The sequence below is a fragment of the Nilaparvata lugens genome, chromosome 3 (assembly GCF_014356525.2).
Source record: "Nilaparvata lugens isolate BPH chromosome 3, ASM1435652v1, whole genome shotgun sequence".
NCBI classification, from domain to species: domain Eukaryota; kingdom Metazoa; phylum Arthropoda; class Insecta; order Hemiptera; family Delphacidae; genus Nilaparvata; species Nilaparvata lugens.
The window spans coordinates 57,249,407-57,268,635 of NC_052506.1; the positions used below are offsets into that span (position 1 = coordinate 57,249,407).

General features: G+C 34.0%; 1 protein-coding gene across 3 annotated transcripts in view; it reads left to right on the plus strand.

Moving 5' to 3' along the window:
- The window catches only part of LOC111044931 (irregular chiasm C-roughest protein), a 476,131-nt gene that overhangs the window by 420,827 nt on the left and 36,075 nt on the right, over positions 1 to 19,229 (plus strand). The gene's annotated exons all lie outside the window — the stretch shown is intronic.

Consider the following 19,229-nt stretch of genomic DNA (forward strand, 5'->3'; position numbering starts at 1 on the left):
GTTATCACAAGTAGTATTTATAATCTATTAATATTACGCGTGTGTTGGAGACAGACAATGGACAGGCAGACAGACGTTAACGGAATCAAGTTGATATAGAACTTATGAATTTTTAAATATATCCTGTATTATACATCTGAAATCATGTGTCGGCTCATAAAGGTAGTCTGTGTGATAACTCACAAATAGCATCAGCTTTAAATGAATGGAAAAATTACAGAATAAGCATGCAATTAATTCCATCAAACTAAATGATAAATCACAACATTTTTTTTTCCTTATGCACTTTCAATGTTATTTTTAAATCCTGAGAAAGGACGGAGGAGTGAGTCAATTTTGTTGTTCAACGAATTTGACTTGTAAAACGTTTCGAAAAAGTGCTCAAAATTTGAAACCAATCATTTATTTTTAAAGTTATTGTAGAACATAGATACAGATGGACAACAACTTTGGCCTTGAGTGAGTCAAAAATACAACTTCAATAATATTCAATTAAAATTCCCAAATACGTATATAAGAGATTCATTTTATCTCTTCCCTGAGTAGGGAAGACACAGACAATACAACAATGATATATTATCTATTATAACAATCTATTTTCGGTGATACAACCAGAAATAAAAGAAAAATGAATTATCATCAGACGTTCAAAGATAATGTTCTATAAATTGAATACTACAATCACAGTCACATTCATCCATGTTAAACAAGTTTTATCGGTGATCTTAGTAAAACATCGCCGAAAAACAAGTGAAATATTTCGAGCATGAATGTCGACTTCCAAACTCAATTGAAACTTTCACATTTAATTATTTACTTACAGCGGTCGGAAAAAGTTGTAAAGCAGCACCGACCATCTTCTCTTCCACTTTTGCCCAACTTCGGACAAGTTAGCGAGTTTTGCCCGGATGTTTACGCTCTTCTTTCCTATTAACCTCGACTATTCCAAACTCACATTTTATGTCTGGAATAGAAAAGCATCTTCCATCTGTCTTGCTAACAAGTTGACACGTTTTATTCCACCTCCTCCTTTCTTATATTTATACCACTTCGTCTGTCGAAACGCATTCTCATCAAACGGTTCTATGCAGTTTTATCAATATTCAAAATTTATTATATATGTGTCCATGATGCTATCAATACATTGCTAATGTTATAATTAGATCTTCAATTTATTCATAATAACGAATTTTCAATCGATTTCAAATCAATCAAACTCATCCTACTTCAGTAAAATCTTATTAAATACTAGACTTATAGTATTTTACAAATCACATTCATTATAAAAATTGATTCCACCCTGATTTGAAAAGAAATTGAACGTTGAACTTGGACATTATTCGATCAAAACTTGGAAACTGGTTTACAATGGTGATTATTGATTAGCTGTAGATAGTTCTACGTCGCAAATTGAGCCATGACGTAGAACATGGCACAATATTATTGACTACGATGGTTATTGACATGAAGTTATCTGGTTAAATAGCACACCATTCATACCGTTTAATTAGCAGCAAATTATCTATATAATAGTGGCACTATTTTAATACTCGTGATTGCATCTATGATGGTACAGTCACGGAGTAAAGAACACGGCTCTCTCTTCATAGCCCAGTCAATAAAGGTTTTTTCGATCCGAAAATTAAATAAAAGCTGAATCTTCTACCATCGATAGAACCCTCCCAGAGGGTCATTCTCCCAAAAGACCCAAGAAATCCCCTTGGAGCTTTCCCCCCTAGCCCCCCTCAAAGTTGAAAAATGCTGGTAAACACGGGAAATCAATTATCTCTGTACAAATTGATCGAAAACAGTTCTATATTATGCCATTCGATTCGTTTCATTATGGACTACAATATTAGTTATATTCATTTTTCCAATAAAATTAGCAGTTTTCTTGATAAAATAATATATATGTAAAAATTTAGGGGGGTTTGCGATTTGATTTTTTTGTTTTCTTCGATTAACTTCAAAGCAAGTAGTTTTGAAGAAAAATGAGCCAAATAATCAATGTAGTCACTCTCATTGCAAATCCATTGATGTATATTGTTATGCATTTGCGATTCGATTTGACGCTGTGGAAGGGGAAACAGTCGACGCGGAACGGAGCAGCTGACTCTCTTAGCCATAGTAAACAGCAAACTGGAAATCAATTATCTCTGTAACCATTAATCGGAAAAAAATCTATCATATGTCATTCGATTCGTTACATTATGGACTACAATATTAGTCGTATTCATTTCCTCAATAAATCGAACAGTTTCCTTGATAAAATAATATAATGTAAAAATTTAGGAGTTTTTCGATTTGATTTTTTTGTTTTCTCCGATTAACTTCGAAGCAAGTAATTTAAAAGAACAATGTGACGAATAATTATTGTAGCCACATTAATTGCGAATCCATTGATGTATATTGTTATGTATTTTCGATTCAAGTTGACGCTGTGGAAGGGGAAACAGCCGACGCGGCTGACTCCCTTCACCATAGTAAACAGATTAATACTGCTGTCTACATTGCATCTCATTTACACTGTGGCGCTCGAAACAATTAATTTTGTCTATTGTTTTGACATGCGCTGTATATAGATTTTCACTTTTCAATACACTAAAAAAATATTACAATTTTCTTGATTTAACCATGCTCATGATAAAAATCAGGATTTCGTTGTTTCCTCACAGAATTTATTATATTAATTTGAAGTGTGCCTTCAGCAAAAGAGTCAGAGGTCACACAATTTGATAACTCTAGTTTCAGATATTGATGTTTTTCAACGAAGTTTCATGATATATTATGTGTCCGACTCCTTCATCTTATCCTTATTTTGTGAAAAATGAAGATTCAGAATTTCTTTTCATAGCTTTTCTTGTGTTTTATCTTGTTTCATCACTCTTTATAATTTGAACACTTGATAATGGAATGAATATCATCAGATCACGTGAACAAAAAAAATAAAAGGGTGGGCCTACCTGAGATACTATATGATAACACTGTACTCCTGATAAGTTGAAAATTTTCAAGCTGAAAGTAGATTAATTTGTTGCACATTCGGTTCAAATATTACCAATATTATCACATATAGTGAGAACGAAGAGGCAAAACGAGTGAACATGAAGAGGCAATACCAAGCCAGAATCGCAGTTCCGTTCAATTCATTATTATCAGAGCTTTCAAATTGATGCTATGTAACTATGGATTATCCCCATCTCACAATTTCCCTATTTATCCTTATCCTGATTCAGAATAAAGTAGTTTATCTGTATAATCACAAAAATCAATGTACAGTACCAATAAATAGTAAAAAAAAAAAAAAAATCTAGTAATAATGCAACTTTTTCTAGGTATGAATTGCAAGGCTCATAAAATGACTTTTTCTCAATCACAGGCAGAAATTCCAATGATCATCATAATAGTAATTTAATTAAAATTGTTTATATTGTACATTGTTCGACGTAAGATAAGCTACATCTTTAAGGTAATCAACATATTTAGGAGTATCATGTTTATGAATGAAAGCGAGACTGTGATAGAAGATTTGTCAAACTGAAATATAAACATTACATAAAATGCATATTTCCGATCAACTATAATTACAAATGATAGTATCAAGTCGTAATGAATTCAGCAACTGAATTTCAAAGTTACTATCCACTGTTCAAATCGCACTGTGATTTCCTTTTACTTCCAAATGGATTGAATTGCCTCACTCTTCAACGTAACAATTATTGTAAAAAAACAGTGGAATGTGAACGTCATCCAAATAGCATTTGAATTTCAATTTTAAGATCAAGGAATTCATAAAAAACTAATTCTTGAGAAAATAGTGATGAATTGCAAACAGTGCAAGTAACATTGATACAAAGCGATACAATGAAAATCAACATCTATTAATTTAATACTGGACTTATCAAATTTATATTACCGTTAATTTATATTATTCATAAAGCTTATAAAATTTAAAACCAACATTTTAAATTTTCTCTACTGGAGCAAAATATCGATAGAAAATAAAGAAGAGCCCATTATAAGCACAATATACTTGTGTACTAGAATTCACTTGAACTAACTCATCACTTCAACCCTTCAATGATCACAATGAACTAGAATGGTATAAAAACCATGGAATTGATAATCAGGTACATTTTTCAAAAAGCTTCACCCAACTAAATCTGTAAATGCTAAGTCATAAGAAATCATGTTCAATAGATTTAATTTGAATGCTTCAAATAGAAAATTATCTATTCTTTTGGTGCCCTAATCAAAATCAATTTCAATCAACATAAAGAAAAGCTTCTGCCAACCTTGTGTAATCAATGACAAGATACGAGTGGAGGTGAAAAATCGATATGTTAACAAAAATAATAGAAGATGATGAATCGTCTTTCAATTAATCTTATACGGTAGGGTACTTAGTGGTTAAATGTGAAACACTTTCATTATTTTCCTACCTTTTACAAATGCTTACTCTTCCTTAATTTTTATGTTCGCATGGCTTTCATCTTTAGAGTCTACTGAATTTTCATATTGGACTGTCTAAATAATGTAGATTCAACTAGTAAGAACGGAAGATAAGCTACTTTACAGAGAGAATCATAGAAAGTTTCAACTCAACAAGCCCAATGTATATTTTTTTTTTGCCTCAGCCGTCATATATATTTGGCTCAACTGAAGGTATATTATCAACCTGGCTGGAAGAATATTAACTGTAGAAAACAGCAAACACTGCACGCTATGATTTTTCAGGAAATTGCCACTGTTAACACTATTGTAATCCATGATTTATCTCAGTTTTTGACATTCATAACTTATGATAAATTTTAGCATAGAATTATGATCATACACACATATTTTAAATATGTATTATATTATGTAATAGTATGAATATTTTATCGGTTGCAAACAATATCTTTGTATGTCATAGAATGCATGATTTAGCACATATATAACAACAAAATGATTATAGAGAATTCAGAGAATTAAAATGTGAAAAATTAGTTTCATTGCATGTCAAAACAATAGACAAAATTGATTATTTCGAGTGCCATAGTGTGAATAAGATGCAACTTAGAAAGCAGTAGGCCTACTACTGTATTTTATTGTTTAATATGGTGAAGAGAGTCAGCCATGCCGTACCGCGTCGACTGTTTCCCCTTCCACAGCGTCAAATCGAATCGCAAATAAATAACAATATACATCAATGGATTCGCAATGAATGTGGCTACATTAATTATTTTTCTAATTTTCTTTAGATTATTTGCTTCGAAGTTAATCGGAGAAAACAAAAATCAAATCGAAAAACCCCTAAATTTTTACATATATATTATTTTTTCAAGGAAACTGATTTATTGAGGAAATGAATACGACTGATATTTTAGTCCATAATGTAACGAATCGAAAGACATATGATAGATTTTTTTCCGATTAATGGTTACAGAGATAATTGATTTCCAGTTTGCTGTTTACTATGGCTAAGAGTCAGCCGCGCCGTTCCGCGTCGACTGTTTCCCCTTACACAGCGTCAAATCGAATCGCAAATACATAACAATATACATAAATGGATTTGCAATGACAGTGGCTACATTAATTATTTGTCTCATTTTCCTTTAAAACTACTTGTTTCGAGGTTAATCAAAGAAAGCAAAAAAATCAAGTCAAAAACCCCCTGAATTTTTACATATATATTTTTTTATCAAGAAAACTGTCAACTTTATTGAAAAAATGAATATAGCTAATATTGTAGTCCATAATGTGACGAATCGAATGGCATATAATAGAACTGTTTCCTATCAATGGTTACAGAGATAATTGATTTCCCGTATTTACCTGCATTTTTCATGTTTTGGGGGGCTGGGGCGGAAAGCTCCAAGGGTATTTCTTGGGACTTTTGGGAGAATGACCCTCTGGGAGGGTTCTATCGATGGTGGGAAATTCAGCTTTTATTTAATTTTCGGATCGAAACTGCTTTTTTGGAACTTCATTGACTGGGCTATCATGTTTATTTCTTCTGTGGTACAGTAACTCACAAACGTATTATTATGGAGAAGTAGGCTACCTATAAATTATATTACTACATATCAATGATAAACAGTAATAAATCAAAATCTAAAAACAGATTATCTCTTGGTGTAATAGAGAATTTGAGCGATGATTTTTAAAATTATCGTCTGTTAAATTGTGATTGGTTTCGGCAATCTTTGGATATTTGCGGTCCAAAATGCTCGGCTCATCATCCCCCGGTCAATCGCTAAAGAGTGGCTGCTTCCATTAATTTTCTGGTTCAGTTGATCTATAACTATTATAACTATCCACCGAGCCACATCTTGACGGTTCACTGCTCATGTTGCTGATAAGCCCCTAAATATGCTCCATTTATCAGCTCATGGGCCTTGAAATTCTTCTCTCCATGTAGGAGGAGATGTACAGGGGTTGAAAAAGTGGAGGAAATGATTGAAAGTATCAGAAAAAGTAGATTTATTTATAACTATTATTTTCAACTATTATTATTATTCGAGATTTATTTATTTAGAAATAATGTTTATGTGGAAATATTGCTATTATAAATTATGTGGATATAGAGTAAATCAACGATATTATTAAAGGTCGAGAACAATAAGAAGGTTTTTGTTGAATCCCATCTTTCAACGAATACATACATAACCAAGCAGCTGCTGGTTGTCAATATAAATGGAGATGATTTTTTATCATATATGCTCAAATCAAAAGAGAGCAGTGGAGATTTTCTCTCGACAATATTCTAGATTTCATATTCCTAGTATGTGGGTTGAAGCTCATTGCATTTGAAATGTGCAACTCGATGCATCCGAATTTCCTATTCATGCAATGTCTGCTTCCTCAAAGGCGTTACTTGCATACGGTTATTTACTTTTCTGAGCTAGGAAAATGCAAATTTGTGCTTAGTTTGCAGCTCATCGTCATGTAGGGTCCAGAAAGGCAAGATTCACAAGACCTCTAAGGGACTCAATAAAATCATGGTTATTTTATGATTGCAGTTCATGAAGGTTTTCTATGGGGTACTCATTAACAATTTTTCATGAATCATTACGTGAATATAGACTGTTATCTGTTTCATTATTTATCTGTTGATATGGATTTAAGAGTATCTGTTATTGATTCCGGTTTCTGTTCTCTTACTATAGCAATATTCCACATCAATTTTTTATTTTTTTGATTATGCTTGATTATTCTTCTCTACATTTGAACAGAGAAATGAATTTGCCGAAGGTATAGCATTAATGCAATAGAATTTCTTTGGAAACGTTCACCGTTGTCAATCAATATCTGAAAGCTGGTATGGAATAGCAGGAATATTGCTTTTATCAATTAGTTTGTTTGAAAAGGGGTTTGTCTGGTTGAAACACATACAAACACTTGATCACATTCTCCCAATCATTAATGAATCCAAAGTTTTCTCTAAAGTTTGTGATAATTATTTTATTGATACATTGAACAAGCGTTAGAGAGTTTTCACTTTTGACTAACTCAAGGCTAGAGTCGTTGTTTGTATGTTCTACAATAACTTGACAAGAACTGATCAATCAGCTTCAAATTTTGAATTCGTATTCTTCGAACTTTTTTACAGGTGAAGTATGTTGACAGAAAAAAATTGTTCTTGTCACTCCATCATCTTTTTCCAGGATATAAAAATAACATTGGGAGTGCATAAGAAAAAAATTGTTATTAATCATACAATCAATTGATATAACAATTTTTTTCGTTCAAAGTGTCAACTTTGTGAGTAGAAGCAACTATTAGTGTTTACTAAGACTTGATTATTGAATGTAGTTACTCATTTATTTAATTTTTGTATCACTATTAATATCTTCAAATATTAATAATAGGGGACTGAAAATTAGCCGATTATTAGTGTTTACTAAGACTTGATTATTGAATGTAGTTACTCATTTATTTAATTTTTGTATCATTATTAATATCTTCAAATATTAATAATAGGGGACTGAAAATTAGCCGATCAAAAACAGAGTACATGGTATTGGGAAACAATAATGGGCTACCCTTACAGCTTGAAGGAAACCAACTCCAACCAGTTGCAAGTTTCAAGTACCTGGGTTCAAGTGTACAGAGAGATGGAGGGCTTGATTTGGAAATACAGCATAGAATAAATTGTGGATGGATGAACTGGAGAAAAATGAGTGGTGTTCTTTGTGATAAGAGAGTGAGTGAATTGTCAAATGGAGGGAAAAGTGTATAGATCAGTTGTGAGGCCAGCTATGCTGTATGAGACAGAAACATGGCCCATTTCAAAGAAACAAAGAAACAGGAACGAAAGATGGAAGTGACTGAGATAAGAATGTTGAGATGGATGTGTGGGGTTACAAGAAGAGATAAAATAAGAAATAAATTGATTAGAGGCACTGTAAAAGTTGGACCACTGGGAAAGAAAATGCAGGAGACAAGGGTGAGGTGGTTTGGGCATGTACAGCGACGGGAGGAGGATTATGTTGGACGAAGAGTGCAGGATTTGGTTTTGGATGGTGCGAGAAGATGAGGTAGACCTAGGATGAGGTGGGGAGATAGAATAGCGGCTGACTTGCGGAAGAGTGGTTGGAGGAGAGAGGAAGCATTGGATAGGGCTTTGTGGAGAGGCTGATTAAGAGAAAGGAATGCCGACTCCATTTAAATAGTAGTCCAGGCGCTGGCTTACATTGAGCATACATGAGAGAGGCAGAGAATTGACTTCGGATTATTGTTAGGGGGTCTTTAGTGTATATGAAACTCGATGTCGTCACGTCCCAGGGTGGTCGACAGCTTGGGGGGAGGGGGGTAAGTTGTAAAAAACGCGCGTTTATAAAATCGCCTGTCCTGCAGTTACTATTCATAGTACAGCTTTTAATTTTTTCTCAATATTATGTACACATAACTGGCTTTCAATGTGGTCCTATACATTTTTGCGATAAACCGCATAGTTTTTCCGTAAAAAAATAAAATATCTCGAAAAATGTATTTTTTTATTATGGACTTTTTGTTATTTCTCGAATATTCAAGTAATTAGCCGACTTAGAGGAAAAGGCTCCCAATAAACGTTGTAGGCCGTTTCTTGCTGAATCCAATGATATATATAGTTTGGGGGTTACGATCATAGATGCGGCGGTGGGAGGGGGATAAGTAGCACTGTTACGCTGCGGCGCGGTCCTCCCCCATGATTAATGCGCGTAATGGCCTGTCTATCGCATCGCTCCTACTAGTCTATGCATTCAAATTATGTATTTCAGGAACGCTATCTTATGTATTTTCGGTCGCTGAACACGATTTTTCAACTCTCAAGCCTTAATAATTGATAATTCTCATCATAATATACTAATTATGGTCAAAATTACAAACTTCATCTCATTATCATTATTTATGATTACATTGTAATGATAAACCATCCTGTTAGGAATCCTATATGTGTTTCTCAGTCGATAAAAAACTGATATTCCATTAAGAGAGAATAATTATTCGATTTAGTTCAATGATCACTTTGGAATTGCGAAAGTCAAGTAATGGAGTAAGTTAAACAAATAATATAGGCTACCCCATATAGAGCACCGTGTAACAGGAGTAAAATATTTTCTTAATATAAATTTACAGTTGAAGCACAAATAATGCCAATTACTCCCATGTGATATGACTAAATATTTGATTACAAAGGAAATACAACTCTAAAGCTGCGTTTACACCAAAGTTATTAAGGAGATGTTAATATAACTTAATCTTTATAGATTCTATTAGATTGAACATAACTTATCATACATATGATGGACATATGTGTTTGCCAAGTTCCGTTCAATCTAATAGAATCTATAAAGATTAAGTTATTAACATTTTGTTAATAACTTTGGTGTAAACGCAGCTTTATCAACTGATTTCTGTAACTTATATCTACGAATAGATACTTTTCATCTGGCTGAGTTTGACTGATTGTCTTGGGGTGGTACTTGAATGAAAGTGGAATGAGAGATATCTTTGTTGAATTTGAAATATTTGGAGAGAATACTGTTGGAAATCTATTGAGGGGAGATCAGTATAATTAAGGTGTGAGAGCAAGCAATCAATTCAATGAAACAACTACAAGGACTCATGAACGGTTCAAATATGAGAGATTGTCAAAGTATATTTGAAAGAAGTCAGGAGCTATTTGTGGAGTTTTTTTAGAATCAAAATCAATGACTACTTGAAATTTATGACTGATTATTGTAACATAGTTTAAATTATCTTAAATTGTATTCATGCTCATAAGGAAGGACTCTGGTATTGCACATAGAAACTGTAAGAGAAAAGATCCCATACTTTTTTAATTCAATCACACAAACTATGTTATAAAGTCTGTGTTATATCTAGAAAATATAAAAAAATACCCATAGAAGTAGAAAATAATTTCCAATAAGGAAACATTAACTCTATACAGTCAATACATTGACTCTCTGCCAAATGAAAATTTAATAAATGTGACAACCGATCATGCTTTGGAACAAACCCTCATTCGATCATCCATAACTGAGTGATTGGAATAGCTAGTTCTTCAAAGGCTTTCCTAAAATGGCTGCTACTATATAAATAAATCTTCCATCAAAGATATTCTGTTCAAGTATGTTGACATCATTATGGATATCACTGGAGATTGTGAAGAAAGTCATCTAATGAAGTAAAACAAGAATAATGAGAGATGAGAATGATTTCCAGAAGCATAATCTTCTCAAGAGAACATAACATTTTTCTTCAAGACTCTGATGGACAACAGAATCTGCATAATGTTATCAATGGTCTGGAAGCAAGTGAAGAAGTGTGTGATTCTCTTTTGAACGTATAGAAAGAAATAGTTATTCGGTCTCCAACGATTTTTATCTGAACATAGTTGTGGCAAATTGTAAAAGTGTATTCTCACCTATAAAAAGAAACAGAGTTCTTTCATTCTCCACGATGCAATCAAACAAAAATCCTAGTCTTAGTTAATTCTAGAACAAAAAAATCTGATCTCTGTATTTTTACTAGGTAGCTGTTTAAAGATAATTCAGCATTGAAGTTTTAGTGCAGCATGCATTTCTACAATAACCGCAATCTCTGTCAACATCTGATGGATATTTGAAAAAAACTCTTAATCTCACTTGGCCCATGAAATTGTAAGTGAAACTAGTTGTGGATTTGACTAAATCCCTAAATATCGTTGACAAATTCGCATAATGATGACATGGCTCTCCTGAATTCAACTCCTACTTCACTTTTCAAAACTTCAATACGCTGCAAGATTATGGAAACTTTGTGATGAGAAGAGTTATGAAAATTCTCAATAAAGATGGAGTGATACAGGTGGACATAGCTTTTCATGTCTATGGTCTAAAATCAAACAAAGGTAGTGAACATATTAGAAGCAGCAGAGTAAAAGAATCACTCCAATAATATGCTCTCCAAACCATCGAGACTTGATTTCTAAATCTGTGGCAGAGATTTATTAATGTGACATGCAAGAATCTATAAAGGAATAATCCATACGTTAGCTACGTGCAGGAATACATACATTCATTCATTCATTTGTGGATAAAATTACAAATCATATAAATATGTTTGGGAAAGAATAACAGGCATGGCCCAAAACTATTCGAATCCCAAATTTTGATACTGAATAACTTGTTACCATTTCAAAACAGTCTGAACGGGAATACCATAATGGATGAATCAATCAAAAGTTAGTGAAATATCATTATAATAATACTGTTAGAAATAATATGAATGAATATTTAAATTTTCATTTCATTTTGATTTGACACATATCTATTATTATATTGGATATAATTTCTCAAAAGTTCACGACAAACTGAAGATTCACGAAAGATTAACATTTTCATACTAAACATAATCATTATGATAATGAATGAATGATGAATTCCATTTCCACCATGAAGAACTAAGAAATTCCACAAATATTTCTTGGAAATTAACTGACCACTATATCAAGTAAGCGTGGCCAGTGTGCAATTAATAATATAATTTAGCCTGCAGCGCATCACAATAAATTAATTTGAGATAAAAACAATAGAACATAAACATATATAAATATTATCTTTATTCTATCCTAATATATTTCTTGAAACCCAAGTTTCGTTTATTTCAAACAGTCATTTCTTAGTTTCCTTGCAGAATGAGATGAAGTTTGTAATTTTGACCATAATTAGTATATTATGATGAGAATTATCAATTATTAAGGCTCGAGAGTTGAAAAATCGTGTTCAGCGACCGAAAATACATAAGATAGCGTTCCGGAAATACATAATTTGAATGCATAGACTAGTAGGAGCGATGCGATAGACAGGCCATTACGCGAATTAATCATGGGGGAGGACCGCGCCGCAGCGTAACAGTGCTACTTATCCCCCTCCCACCGCCGCATCTATGATCGTAACCCCCAAACTATATATATCATTGGATTCAGCAAGAAACGGCCTACAACGTTTATTGAGAGCCTTTTCCTCTAAGTCGGCTAATTACTTGAATATTCGAGAAATAACAAAAAGTCCATAATAAAAAAATACATTTTTCGAGATATTTTATTTTTTTACGGAAAAACTATGCGGTTTATCGCAAAAATGTATAGGACCACATTGAAAGCCAGTTATGTGTACATTATATTGAGGAAAAATTAAAAGCTTTACTATGAATAGTAACTGCAGGACAGGCGATTTTATAAACGCGCGTTTTTTACAACTTACCCCCCTCCCCCCCAAGCTGTCGACCACCCTGGGACGTGACGACATCGAGTTTCATATACACTAAAGACCCCCTAACAATAATCCGAAGTCAAATTCTCTGCCTCTCTCATGTATGCTCAATGTAAGCCAGCGCCTGGACTATAGGAAAAGGCACAGCCAAAGAAGAAAGAAGAAGAAGAAGATTATTAATATCTTCAAATGTTGAGACCATTAGAACGGTTTGAAATATCGATGTGCGGGCCTCTCCAATAATTCTCTCATGAAATTCTGTACCGAAATCATGTATAACATGACCACGTTACCATTTTAAAAAAATATGTTGGATTCAAAATGAAGTTGTAGCCATATGACAGATCCAAGATATCTGACTAAAGCTTTGAAGCTACAGAAAGTAGTTTTTTCAATTGTTGGAATAGGATCCCCATTCTGTTACCATAATAGTAATTATTATGAGTAGGTGAGAATTATTCTCACCAACCCTGTAAAATTACAAGTTGCGGATTTCAGAGAAGAATACAAAATTGCATGAGCGAGTTCTTCAACCCAGGGGGTCGCTAGTTTTTTTACTGCATTGTACGTGTATTATTGATACAGAATACAGGATCATTTATCCGAAAAAACATCATTTGATTCGGATACCAACAAGTATGAACGTCAATCAAATCAATCCAGTCGAACCGTGAATATTCTCTGGTTTTCTCGGAAACTTTATTTGTTTCTCGTAACATATCAATTGTTGAGGTATGAATGTTTCAAATTCAGTGTATTAGAAAAATAACAGTTTCCGATTCAATTTGTTGAATCAATTACATTAAGTTTCCACCTTTAAAAAATTTATTTCAATGTTTTCAAACAATAAACTTGTACTGATCAAACTCAAAACAAATTGAATGAATTCCAATTTCATGAGGAAAAGATAATTAATCTGAAATAAACTGTTACAAAGTGATTTGCATGCTTGGAATGGTATTTTTTCCCAGAAATTACTGATCATACATTTCATCCCCTGATATTGAATAATTTTTCTCCTGATAACAACTATGTGCTAGGATTGTGTAATGACAATTATGACAGGAAATCATTACTAACAGTTCATTTTCGACCTGTTAAAGAATTTGGGAAGCTAATCCTTTAAAAAAATTTGGAAATTATGCTACACCCTCACAATACAGTATAGTGTTTATAATAGTATATGGTATACAGTTTATGTAGCATATTAGTTTAGAATGTATCCATTGTTTTAGCCTATACATAACTCTTCGGATATTCCCAGCAAAAGCAACATCAATAGACAAAGAAATGAATCACAGGAAGAAAGTTAACATTATGGTGTTTTATGTATGTTATAGAACAGGAGACGAGGTTCTAACAATAGAATTAATCACTCTACCAAATTCATGGATTATACAAACTGAAATCGAAGAAATATCGAGAAACTAAACTGAACAAGTATTTTAGTCAACCTTTGGTAGGCTTAACCACCACTAATCATGATCTCATGAGCATTGGAACTGGAGTTTTGTATTGAGAAATAAAAGCCAATCAAACAATGTATTCACTTCTCTCATACACCTTAGCATTCCTGGTGGAGTGGAGAAGGAAGAAAAAAACAATCCATATTTCCTCAAATCATTGATAGCTCTTCAATAAGTCAAATTTACAGAAGTCCATGAAGTCCACCACATTTCACTCATTCAAACAGACTGATCGAATTCTGGAACACTGTTCCACATAAGTTGAAAACATCTTCTTATCCCGCACTAATGTGGTGTAGTTGATGTGGTGGTTGTAGTTGCAGATCACGAGGATCAAATCTCCTTCCTGAAACGCCGGAACTCTTCCAATCAGCCATGCTTGCAGTGCTCCATACTGTGGGCATATGAATAGCACATGCCGACTCCAACTGTTGCAAGTTGCAGATGGAGCACAACTGATCGGCTCTAATCTTATGGATATTCCCACTGCGTGTGAGTTTGAATTGTCGTCTTGTGGCAAGTCGCAGTTGTACCATCTGCCTGAAAAGAAAAAACAGCAACCACTCCCACATTCACCGACCTTACATTCTTTTCAATGCCAGCTCACTTTCCTAATGCATATTTCTCACCTCCATTATCAGAATATTCGAACTACGAAAGCCTCTAATCACTGAAAGCCTGTGCAAGAAGCCAGAATGAATCTTCTAGTTTTTGAAATTCTACACTCACTTCAGCATCCAAGCATCTTCATTATTTATTTGAGCTTTCCCCTATTTCGGTAAATGGAAGTAATCCTTTACTGCACAGCACCTTCATTCTAAAATCCACGTGCAATTGGCTGGAATTTAGACACTTATTATTGGACGGAACTTTTTCCAAATTCAGAGCTGTTCTGCTGTTAGCCGCTCGTAAAACGCGTAAAAAGTCGCGACGTTGAATTGCAAACGGCTGCTAAAAGTTCCTAACGCTAATTACTTCCAAGAAAAACAAAGAGAGCCGGCGAAAGTTGGCGAAAAAGAATTTCCAGCTTGGGGAAAACTTTTGCCGGGACAGTAATTTCATTAGCCTCGAGAAGTAGAAAAGGAAAATATTTGTAGCCTAATTCGCTTTGCAGAAGCTCTCCAAGGATGCTCGGCTCATTATCGCTGTGTTCAAGTCTCAACTCAGCGCTTGGTGCTGCTCGTTTAGTTTGCCTGGGGGTCTGACCACACCACGCCATCCCCGCCTCCGCACAAATGTACAGCCAGCCGCTTGTCTCTGTATCTGTAAAATGTTAATTTTTGCCTACTCAGCTGAACCCTGTTGCCTCACATATTTCAGTAAACACATTCTCGCCGTGATTCGAAACAGAATCCGATGAAGCCCTTCGCTATTAGTCATGGTGATTAATGCTCATTGGAATTTCATTTTGTAGATTATTTTAAAAATTTGTCAGTTATAGTAGAATTAAAACAATTTGCGACTTGGAGGGATATGTGGAGCAGAAAAATGGAGTGCGATGGAGGACCAGTTCAGCTAATTAGTAACGAATAGAGTCCTAGAAAGAAGCGCAGTTGCCAAGTTGACAATCGTGCTCAGTCAATGCACTGCTTTCAGAGAGGAAACTAGGTATGCGTGTCATGAGGTGTTGAACACTCACTGAAGACTACCAAACGCAGTCCGCTCTGCACGGCAACATCGCCGCCGCCGCCACCGCCGCCGCTGTATACCCACTTTTCTCTGCTTCGCATATCCTTCCAAGTCGGAGGTTGTTTTAATTCTACTTTAATTTCAATTTTTTCAATAATTTACAAAATGAAATTCTAACAGCATGCGAGTTTAGTGAAGCTGGCCACAAGATTTTACCCTCCCAACAGAAGTACAGTGAGGACATCACCTACCTCATCTAAGCGATTAGATTTAATCATAGAATAACTGAATCACTCCTCTCATTTTTAATATTAAAACGGATAACAATTCATTTGATTCAGTCAAACAGACAGACTACCCTTGTAGACCGCTTTTGTAAACCAAAGAGATATTGTTCATCTATTATATAACGCTTTTCATTATTCATGTTAGAACTTTGTTAAACATATCAATAGAACTATATAATAGAACTATTATTTTCAGTATCTCAAGAGAACGTAATAATTTGGAATTGATAATTTAGTATTTCCAGGGAATACGTACAGTATAACTTTTCCGAGACAAATAAATTCACTTAATCTATTCATTAATTATTATTCATTGTCAATTGAAAGTACTTCTGATTCCCATCCAGTTGAGAAGTTTGCATATTCGCGTACTATGTAGATCTTAACCGTCTGTCTTTCAACGGTACTTGAGGGGCGAAAGCTTCAGATCCTCTGAGACCAGTTATTAACTCAACAAAGTTTGTTCGCATTATGACTACTTGGAACTTATCTGAGATGCTTCATTATTTCCATTGTTTTGCTGTAGTTGAGTTTGTGCATCACTTTGTTAAAACTATTGTTCAATTGTCCTATTAAATTGGAAGAGCGGAAATTTCATATTTCAACTTCTCAACTATGAATTATTATTTTGATCGTCTTGATTAAATATAAATTATCGACAATCCTGTACGATAACGTTCGAATTTATTCCAATCGGTACATAATATAATGTAATATGAAAAAATATCATTCATTTTCTTACTTAACTCTCTCCTACCTGACTCTATTCATACAGATTTAAAGTGGATGATGAATTGAAATTTGTTGTTCAATTATGACAAAAAACATTACTACAATTTTATCATCCCTATAAGCTCCAAATCTAAAACTCTATAGTTGGTGTGGTAGACAGTCAGAATAAATCTTGCAAGGTGTAACGGGAATAGTGGGGCCACAGTATGTTGATTTAGCATATTCAAGTAAATTTTGTTTTCTTTGAGAGAATGTTACCTTTCTATAAATCTATAACTGGAATGTAAGAAATGTTTATTTTCCTAAATGACTCGTCCTTTGATGTACCAGCTACCAGAAAAAATTATTTGAAGCCTTGATACCTGACTTGTAGCCTTGAAAACTGTCATTAGGATTTAACAAGCATTTTCCAAGAAAACTTCAGAAACTCGCTTTTTCCAAACATCAATCAACACTGAATCATCATGTCATCTTGAAGTTTGCTGATGCTTGGCGGATTTTCCCGAGTGTTTATATCTGGCAACAGTAGAGTAAACAAAGATGGAGGTTTCAAGGTAGAGTAGGAAAGTCCTCGAATTCAAGAGTCCGTGCGCGTGGTGAAACGCTTGAAGTGGACTTTTCCCAGGGAAGCCCCCTGTTGCAGAGTAGGCTATAGAGGGAGAATATATCTATGCGACCACAGTCTTGTTTACTGAAGCCCTTGAGTCGACGTCGGCGTGGTTGGTTGCAAACGCATCATTTCCGTAGAACTGGTTCATAGTCTCCGTAAAACGCTATCCGTAGTCTCCATATAACTCTTTATATATACAGTATTTGTATATGGTATAGTCCAAAGAAAACATATGAATTTACACAACAGAAAATCGTTGTCATCAACTAGCCATGAGCCAATGTCTACTATTATTGAAAAACAGTATGATACTTGACTTACTTGACTTAGTTCCTGTCGCTCCTTGAGGAGCATAGGGCTTCCGAGAATGTCCTCCATCCAACTCTGTCGCGTGCTAACGCCTTCACCTCCAACCACGTTTTGCCGGCTTTCAGACAGAAATTGGGAAAGTATGATACAGCAGAGTATAAAATCACAGTGACGCAGTATGAAAAAATGTTTGAATTCAATGTTCCTCATTAAATAGCATTAACATAGCCATGAGGAACTTGATTATTCATTGATCATACATATAGAATATATACATAAGCTCGGACTATGTTGACCACGTAATAGGAAGGAAGGTTAGCTTGTTTTCCATTTGTATTGATCTCAAGACAAGTCACATACTCCATTTGTTGTATTGGAAGAGTATCACATGACATTTCTCAGTTCTGTTCCTCTTCGTATATTTCTGGGTGAATGATTTTAGAGAGAGGTATTAAGATAGATATGATTGCACGTTTAAATATTCTACTGAATATACTATAGCGTTTGTAGGGCAGTAGTGTAATGAGACGCGACAGGACGTGACATGATGTGAACGTGACCCGAGTGTGCTAGATGAGTTAATATCATCTCATATCATATTATTGATATTTTTATATTAAAATGTTCACACGTGCTAGATTCGTCTCAATGTGAACATTATGATATGATCACATTAGAATAGTCAATATGTCACCAGCCTAAATGTATCAGCGAAGCCTAGTAAACATTGCGATGTCATCGTTCAATATTTCTTTGAAAAACGATTTTACTGGAATATTATTTTCTATCTTTCATGAGAGCATGGAATTGTAAGCTGTTTCTTGTTCAAAATAAAAGGTACTAATTGAATTCGTTACTGGCTCTTGGAATATTATTTCCTATCATTCATGAGAGCATGAAATTGTGAGTTGCTTTTTGTTCAAATTATAATAACGTTCTAAGTAAATCCATTACTGGTTCATCCGCAATTCAAGTTCAAATGCTCCATGGTGTTACAAACCTATGAACTTCTTGGTCGATCATTACTTTCTTATTTTTCGAGTCCAATCATATTGATAACATTTGTTGAATAAGAATTTATATTGTGGAATTTCTCCATCATTGAAAAAAACACTGTTTTATTTTTGTCACATCCACATTTTATTAGATTTGTACACAGACTGCAGTTTCGTGTTCCAACAAATATTCGGCTGTAGTGAAGTACAATACAACTTCACTAAATACAATACTAAATAAATACAATGCGTTGGTTCCAACACGAAACTGCAGTCCTGTGTACAAATCTTACAAAAAATGTGAATGCAACAAAAATGAAACTTTGTTTTTCGAATTGTATTTTTGATAATTAAATATATAAATCAAATACAACTAATCAAATTCAAATTTTATTGATTCAGTTGACATTTCTACAATAACAAGCAATGAGATAACAAAAGCATACAGCTCAACGAAATTAGAAATGATGAATAGG